Raw genomic sequence first — 9,857 nt, forward strand, 5'->3', positions numbered from 1 at the left:
TGCTCGACATCACAACGGAGCAAACACAAGTTATTGCTTAACAGAACAACAGGCAAAATGCATGCTTTGTCAAAGCGGAAACTAAGAATGTAAATTCAGTCCTCCATAAGGATTAAAAATGAGCAAAGGTTTACCTGAGAGAGCAGTTAGAAGGATGTGCAGCCAGCTCATGTCTGACGATGATCTGAATTTGAGAGAAAGGGACGCAGGCCACACGGATGTCACTGGTGATGAGACAAACTTTTTTCCATTAAAGGACAAATGACGGTGATTGGCTGGTTGAGTGGAACATTTTACCCGCAACACTTTTTTTTTCTGGGTCAGGTGTTGAAATAAAGATTTAAAACAAAGGCTTTCACAGTTGTGACGCCCACTTACTAGTTTAGTGATAATTAACAATGTAAGATAGATACTTAAAACTAACCTAAAGTCAGTACTTTTTATGTCCGAATCTCAATTTTGTGGTAATTTCTCTACTGTGTACACAGCAGTTTTTATTGGTAGGTCACACATTTGGTTTAGTTTATGCAAACACAGAGAGAGTGCATTTGATTGATGATCCAAACCGCCTGTATATATGTTACACAACCTACCAATAAAGCCACAGGGTTAAAGAAACTCATATAGGCAAAAAAGAGATAATTACATTTCTCTCAATCCCTGATATGAAATATTTATATATATATGAAACCTATTTAACTTTGCTCAACAATTTTTCCCACTTTTAAATATATCACAGCACAGGTTTTGTCACTGTCACAATGAATAAAGAGAGAGGTAACACTGTTTGTTATAGGTGAAAAGAGATCAGATTGAAGAGCATATCATCATCATCATCATCATCATCAGTGTCACTCGGGGTCGAGTACGACTTCTAGGTCCTTGTGGGTATCATTGCGGGAGGATGCTTGTGTGTGACAGCTTTTTACGTGGCGTGGCTGATGCACCTGCAGCCACCACACAGTCTGTGGCAGGGGGTGGCCAGAGTACAATGGCATGGACAACCAAGACGATTGGGGACCACCCTCTGTTGCAGCCTTCATCCGCCGTCACTGGCGTTGTCTTCCAACAGTGCCGCTGTTGAACTCTTTGTTGGATCATGCTTCATCTGGAACCTCCCCCTTGACCTATCTGCCTTGGGTGACCCTATAAGGAGGCAAGCTCCGGAAGGCATAGCTGTGAGGATCATTATTCCACGCAAGCTTCTCCACCATGACAAGGTGGCGATCCAGTAGAAGTGAAGAGAGTATACAGTTTCATCAACATCATAAAACCAACATAAATAAACCAAAATAAATTGGGCGGCAGGCGGGCAGACACCCTGGACAGACCACCAGGCCTATCATTGTTTCTTGAAAATCTTGATATTGATTTGGGGACAATGACATGGCTGTATAGCTTTCCGGTCTTGTTAAACATACTGGTAATTTATATCTACTATTTGTCAACCATACGCAACGTTATTGACATTGAATCTTGCGAGCATAATGTTAGCTTTCAGGCTATCGCTGAGTGAGCTGAGCAGACTATTTCATATCTACTGTTGCCAAGTCTTGTTAAGATTCATCCTATTTACTGGAGTGGTGGATATAATTTCCATTGCATCAGAACTTAATGGGATGGCAATGATTGTTCCAGGTTATAGTCTCAGATGTTACCAGACAGAGTTATGGCATGTGAAATACTTTATATTTTAATTGCAAAACACATGAAAATATAAATTGTCTTAATTTTTATTATTTTGGCAAGTGGCCCTTCAAGGTGTCCATAATCAGCAATTAATGGCCGCTTTGTCATCCATTAATTGACCTTTCGCAAAGTCCCGCCCCCCTTAGTTACTGTTGCTATGGCCATCAAGCTCTTCAGAACAATCCAGGAAGTAGCCAGAAAACACCGAAACATGAAAGAAGAAATCAGCGCATTCCCAGAGAAAATAAGTGATGTATTTTGGAGTAATTCAACCTTAATATCATCCTATGAAAGCCAGAAGGAGTTACAGAATGCGGTGGAAGGATGCAGTCAGAATCTACTACTACTTTCGGCTGCTCCCATTAGCTGGTCTCACAACCATCTTGTAAACCTTCCCTTTAACTCTTGCTGGTACCCTTCTGTTGCAAATCATTCCTGACACTCTTCTCCACCCACTCCACCTTGCTTGCACTCTCTTCTTCACCTCTCTCCTGCACTCCCCGTTACTTTGGACAGTTGACCCCAAGTATTTAAACTCATACGCCTTAGTCAGCTCCACTCCTTGCATCCTGACCATTCCACTGTCCTCCCTCTCATTCATGCATAGGTATTCCGTCTTGCTCCTACTGACTTTCATTCCTCTTCTCTCCAGTGCGTACTTCCACCTCTCCAGGCTCTCCTCAACCTGCACCCTACTCTCGCTACAGATCACAATGTCATCCGCGAACATCATCGTCCATGGAGACTCCTGCCTGATCTTGTCCGTCAACCTGTCCATCACCATTGCAAACAAGAAAGCGCCCAGAGCCGATCCTTGATGTAATCCCACCTCCACCTTGAACCCATCTGTCATTCCAACCACACACCTCACCATTGTCACACTTCCCTCATTTATATCCTGCACCACTCCTACATACTTCTCTGCAACCCCCGATTTCCTCATACAATATCACACCTCCTCTCTCAGCCCCCTGTCGTATGCTTTCTCTAAATCTACAAAGACACAAAGTAACTCCTTCTGGCCTTCTCTATACTTCTTGATCAACATTCTCAAAGCAAACATTGCATCTGTGGTGCTCTTTCTTGGTATGAAACCATGCTGCTGCTCGCTAATCGTCACCTCTCCTCTTAACCTAGTTTCTATTACTCTTTTCCATATATTTACGCTGCGTCTCCTTGTACTCCTGTCTACTTTCCTCGTCTCTCTGACTATCCCACTTCTTTTTTGCCAACCTCTTTCTCTGTATAATTTGCTGTACTTCCTCATTCCACCACCAAGTCTCCTTGTCTTCCTTCCTTTGTCCTGATGACATACCAAGTACCTTCCTAGCTGTCTCCCTCACTATTTCTGCAGTGGTTGCCCAGCCATCTGGCAACTCTTCACTACCACCCAGTGCCTGTCTTAACTCCTGCCTGAACTCCACACAACAGTCTTCCTTTTTCAGCTTCCACCATTTGATCTTCGGCTCTGCCTTCACTCTCTTCTTCCTCTTGGTCTCCAAAGTCATCCTACAGACCACCATCCGATGCTGCCTAGCTATGTTCTCCCCTGTCACCACCTTGCAGTCTCCCAATCCCTTTTAGATCGCGCCTTCTACATAAGATATAGTCCACCTGTGTGCACTTTCCTCCACTCTTGTACATCACCCTGTGTTCCTCCCTTTTCTTGAAATATGTATTCACCACAGCCATGTCCATCCTTTTCGCAAAATCCGCCACCATCTGTCCTTCCACATTACTCTCCTTGACATAATATCTATCCATCACCTTCTCATCACCTCTCTTCCCTTCACCAACATGTCCATTGAAGTCTGCTCCAATCACCACTCGCTGCTCCTTGGGTACCCTCTCCACCACGTCATCCAACTCACTCCAGAATTCTTCTTTCTCTTCCATCTCACACCCAACTTGCGGAGCATATGCGCTGATGACATTCAGCAATACACCTTCGATTTCCAGCTTCATACTCATCACTCTGTCTGACACTCTCTTCACCTCCAGCACACTCTTGACATACTCTTCCTTCAGAATCACCCCTACTCCATTTCTCCTCCCATTCGCACCATGGTAGAAGAGTTTGAACCCACATCCGATACTCCTTCCACCTGGTCTCTTGCACACACAGTATGCCTACCGTTCTTCTTTCAATCATATCATTCAGCTCTCTCCCTTTACCAGTCATAGTGCCAACATTCAAAGTTCCGATTCTCACGTCCACACTCCTACCCTTCCTCCTCTCTCACTGCCTTTGGACATGCCTTCCCCCTCTCCTCCTCCTTCGCCCTTCGCCCAACAATAGCATAGTTTCCACCGGCACCCTGCTGGTTAACAGTACTGGTGGCATTCGTTGGTAACCTGGGCCTCGACCGATCTGGTATGGAAATCTCACTTATGATCCGTATATTTGATTTGGCAAAGATTTTACGCCGGATGCCCTTCCTGACCCAACCCTCCCCATTTATCCGGGCTTGAGACCGGCACTAAGAATGCACTGGCACTTGCATCCTCAGTGGCTGGGTTGGATACAGTCAAAATATTAAAAGTAAAACAAACTTGCATGGACTCCGGGCTGCCAGTTGTGACTGTAATTGAGTGTAAAGCTTACCGGTCGCAATCAAAGAATGAGAAACCCCATCAACTAATTCTGAAACACATTGTGGACCAATTGTACTCTTGCACTGTGGGGTAAGTTAAGTATTTCAGCTATTATTGGTATATTTTTAATAATCCATTGTCAACATCACCGTATTATAGTGTTGATTTTGGCCAAGGTTCCCCATGGCGTTCTTTTATCCAGGCTTTTTCAGGGGTTCTGTATGGGCTCCTGTGAGTCGCAGGGTGGCCAGGGACATGCCCCGAGGGCGGGGGAACCGCCCCATGATTTTTATTTTTTTTTTACCTTAGGACCAGAACTGGTATTTTCAACAAAATAAGGCAAACGAGATGCCTCCGCGGGCGGGATGACCAGTCCCCACCTGGAGCTCACAGAGGGGGAGAAACGTTTAAAATAGGCCGGATATGGGGAGGTCAGACTGGACAGAGACCATCCCAGCTGACCCTCCCCTTTATGCTCTGAAATGAAAGGTGGAACCTGGCTAACCTGTGACTATCATAACAAAGTTATGTTTGTGAGCTAGCTATCATTAGCTATCATTAAATTAGGTATCTCTGGCCACACTAAGCTGGCTACCGTCATCAGGTACATTAATAATGTTATTTTGTTGGTCAGTAATACGTTCATATGCTGATAATGGTAATAATCATTGTGTGGGTAAAAGTAACAGTAATAATACATTAGCTATATTAGCTATCAAAAATAGCTAGTAGCAAGGTTAGCTTGGAGCAGATAGGTATTTTTGTTGATTTTGGATGGATTAAGCTGGCGATGGGGTCTGCTATACTGTGAAATCCACTGCCAACATTGCGCTTCTTGCGTTCTGGGTTTCGGGAAGGGAAAGAAAATTACACCCCCTCCAAACTTTTCAGATATCTAGTATCCAATTTGCAGATCCCATAGGCACACCGTTTCAGCATTTTGCTGTCTGTTTGAAAGCTTGACGGGCCTCCCTCACATAGAAACCGTTGCTAAGGTAGGAGTTGTAATATTTGCTAGTAATATTTGATTTGCTAATGTCCCTTACAGCTTTCCGTAGCGCCACAACAAAGTCACGTGATGTACATAACAACGTCAGTCTGAATCCGGTCGGTGAATAAACACCCAGCACGAGAGAAGACGTCCTTGCTTCATTAATGTTATAAGTTAACATAGCCAGAGGGCACAGATCATTACATGGTGTCAGAGTAGCGGAGTTTAAATACCCAATATGGATTCGTACGGCGTTCCAGCTCCACGGATGGACTGGGAATCGGCGAACTTACCTGAAGCATGGAGACGATTTCGACAAACAACGGAGCTAATGTTCAAGGGCCCCCTGCGCGGGAAGAACGAAGAGGAGAAATGCAGCTACCTCCTGCTCTGGATAGGGGAAAAAGGGCGCGATGTGCACAACACTTGGACACTCAGCGGAGAACAAGCCAAGAAGCTAGAAACGTACTACGATAAGTACACTGAGTACATCACCCCCAAAGCAAACCCGATTTATGCCAGATATAAATTTCATGAAAAGATGCAGGGAGAGAGTGAATCCTTCGAACAATTTGTAACTGAGCTAAAGCTCCTAGTCAAAGACTGTGGCTACCCAAATGCCGACGAGATGGTCAGGGACCGCATCGTGTTTGCCACCAACTCACCCAGAGTGAGAGAAAAGCTACTTAGCCAGGGAGCTGAGCTAACGCTAGAAAAAGCCATAGATGTAGCCCGCTCACACGAGCTAACAAAGCAACAGCTAAAGTCTATGGGCCAGGGCAGCACACATGAAACGGTGCACGCAATAGGCAGAAAGACTTACAAACCGAACGCACCCAAAGCAGCTAACGCTAACTTCAGACAAAGGGAAGGTAACGTTAGCACCGCCGCCAGGGCGTGTAGCTATTGTGGAGGGCTACACGGCGCTAAAGCCACTTGCCCAGCTAAGGGTAAACAATGCATTAAATGCAAGAAGCTCAATCATTTTGCTAAAGTATGCAAGTCTAGCTCCCAGGGACAGACAAAGTACTACCGCGGCACAGTACATGCCGTCGGAGAGAACCCAGAAGAGTACACCACTGACAGAGAGCAGGAAGAACTGTACTTCGACAACATTACAGTGGAGAGCACCGCTGTGGGAGAACAGACAGAGCTGTACATAGACTGCATCTCAATAGAGAACAACGGAAAAAGCAACGAGCAGGCTTACGTAGAGGTTGGAATTGGCACACCTCCACAGAAGCTAAAGTTTAAACTAGACACTGGGGCACAGGCCAATACTATTCCCACCAACCTGTTCCAGGCGCTGTTCAAAAATGTGACACTGAAACCAGCAATACACAGACTCACTGAATATGGAGGAGGCGCGCTGAGCGTGAAAGGCACATGCAAACTCAAATGTAAGTACAGAGACAATGCAATGATGCTGGACTTTTACGTCATTGACACAAACGCCCCACCAGTCATGGCAATGAAAACATGCCGTGACCTAAACTTGGTAAAAATAGTGATGGCTGTGAGCGAGGAAAACAATGTCACATCACAGAGCATAATGGATGAGTATGCAGATGTTTTCCAGGGAATAGGAGAGTTCCCAGGCGAGTGCACCTTCCGCGTCACACCAGATGCAATGCCGGTCGTCTGCCCGCCACGCAGAATCCCCATCGCCCTACGCAGCAAACTGAGGGACGAGCTTGACAGCATGGAGAAAGGCGGCATAATCTGTAAGGTAACAGAACCCACAGAATGGGTGAACACACTCGTTATTGTTGAGAAGCCAAAGACAGGCAAACTTAGAGTGTGTTTAGACCCCAGAGCTCTTAACAAAGTGATACAACGACCTCACTACCCCCTCCCCACGCTGGAGGACGCCACCACAAAGCTCGCTGGAGCTGAGTACTTTAGCATGTTAGACGCGCGGTCAGGCTATTGGGCCATCAAACTGAGCACTGAATCCTCAATGTTGACGACATTTAACACAGTGTTTGGCAGGTATCGTTTCCTCAGACTGCCATTCGGAATCGTGTCCGCTCAAGACGAGTTCCAGAGACGCGTGGATGAAACATATGAAGGATTGGACGGTGTGACGGCCATAGTGGACGACATACTAGTGTTCGGCAAGACTAAAGAGGAACATGACCAGCGTCTCAGAGCGATGCTGAAGCGCACAAGGGAGCGAGGGGTGAGGCTCAACCCCGACAAGTGTCACATATGCGTGTCCGAGGTAAGCTACTTTGGCCACACGCTCTCACACGAAGGCATCAAACCAGACCCACACAAGGTGAAGGCGGTCAAGGACATGCAACCCCCACAGAACAAAGCAGAGCTGGAGACAGTCCTCGGCATGATCAACTACCTCGCCAGATTCGCTCCACACCTCTCACAGATAAACTCACCCCTCAGACAGCTTCTGAAACAGGACAGTGAGTTTGTGTGGGATGCAGTCCACGACAAGGCGTTCCAAGAGATGAAGAATCTCATTACACAGCACCCAGGTCCAGTACTCTCATATTTCGACCCGCAGAAAGAGCTGCGACTCCAAGTGGATGCATCCAAAAGTGGCCTTGGGGCTGTCATGCTCCAAGATGGCAAACCAATTGCCTATGCGTCCAAGTCACTCAACAGCACTGAAGAAAACTACGCACAGATAGAGAAGGAGCTCTACGCTGTGGTCTTCGGCTGCAAGAGGTTCCACGAGTACATGTACGGACGAAAAGTGATTGTGGAGTCAGACCACAAGCCTCTGGAGGCAATACTAAAAAAGCCACTGGCAGCAGCACCACCCCGGCTGCAACGGATGATCCTGGCGCTCCAAAAATACGACATCCAAATCATCCACCGCCCCGGTAAGGACATACCGGTGGCCGACACACTGTCACGCAAGTCAATAGAACACCACGACAGTGACCTACAGGAAGGGATGGAGGCCCAAGTGCACACAGTCCTCAGCAACATCCCTGTGAGCGACACAAGACTCACAGAAATCAAGCAGGAAACAGCGCAAGATCCACAGCTCACCGCACTCAGACGAGCCACACTCACTGGCTGGCCAGACACAAAGAAAAAGTGCCCACCCAGCATCCAGGAATACTGGAACCACAGAGCAGAAATCTCAGAAATGGACGGTATCCTGTTCAAAGGTGAGAGAATCATTGTCCCCCAAAAGCTTCGCAAGGACATGATACAGCGCATCCATGCCGGCCACCTTGGCGTGGAAAAAAGCAAATGCCGAGCAAGAGACTTACTGTTCTGGCCTGGCATGGGGAAACAGATCGAGGATGCGGTAGCAGACTGCAGCATATGCCAAGAACGGCGCAGCGCAAATGCAAAGGAACCAATGAGGTCACACGCCATACCTGAGCGGCCGTGGCAAGTCATAGGCACAGACCTATTCACATGGAACTCACAGGACTTCATAGTCACTGTGGACTACTACTCCAGCTTCTTCGAGCTAGAGAGACTTTACAGCTGCACCTCATCTGCCGTCATCATGAAGCTGAAAGCAGCAATGGCTCGACACGGAATCCCCGAGACTATCATCAGCGACAACGGTCCATGCTACAGCTCTGGTGAGTTCCGCAACTTCTCACAGACATGGGGTTTATCACACACCACCACAAGCCCCCACTCCCCACAGAGCAACGGCCTCTCCGAGAAGACTGTCCAGACGGCCAAACGCATCCTGGACAAAGCCAAAGCTGAGAACAAAGACCCCTACATGAGCTTACTGGAGTATCGCAACACACCGGTGGACAACCTGAAATCACCGGCACAGCTACTGATGAGTCGGAGGCTGCGGTCCATTCTCCCATCAACAGCAAAACACCTGCAACCACAGATCGCCAGTCAGGAGGATGTTCACAAAAGGAGAGAGGTATGTCAACAGCGCCAGCAGGCGTACTACAACCGAACAGCCAAACCTCTGCCCCACCTGCCCGCAGGCACACCAATCCGCTTCCGGCAGGAGGATGGATCCTGGAGACCTGCAACTGTGGAAAGACCAGCGAACACAGACAGGAGCTACCACATCCAAACCAAAGAAGGTCAGATCTACCAACGCAACCGTCAACACCTGCGACAAAGCAGAGTGAACACTCACACTACACACACACACACTTCACAGCAGACTGTTACCAGCGCTAACAACAACACACAAGCCCATCAGCAAGAGCATGCTGAACCTCCAGACACGAACAATCAGCGACAACCAGACACACAGCCTGGTTACACCACGAGGTCAGGTCGCACGGTCAAACCAAGACAAATCCTTGACTTATGAATGTTAAAAAAAAAAAGATGAAATGTTATTACGGTGTCACATTTAGACAGGGAAGGAAATGTTTTACACTACTTTGTTGCAGTCCAGTTATATAAGAGTTCCATTTTCATATTCTTTCTTATTAAGATTGTATTCGCTTATAAACGTGCTCAACGTGGTCTGTATCTCTGCAGAGAAAGCAGCACTTTTCAGAAAAAGGGAGATGTAATATTTGCTAGTAATATTTGATTTGCTAATGTCCCTTACAGCTTTCCGTAGCGCCACAACAAAGTCACGTGATGTACATAACAACGTCAGTCTGAA

The sequence above is a fragment of the Lampris incognitus genome, chromosome 5, assembly GCF_029633865.1.
Source record: "Lampris incognitus isolate fLamInc1 chromosome 5, fLamInc1.hap2, whole genome shotgun sequence".
Classification (NCBI taxonomy): domain Eukaryota; kingdom Metazoa; phylum Chordata; class Actinopteri; order Lampriformes; family Lampridae; genus Lampris; species Lampris incognitus.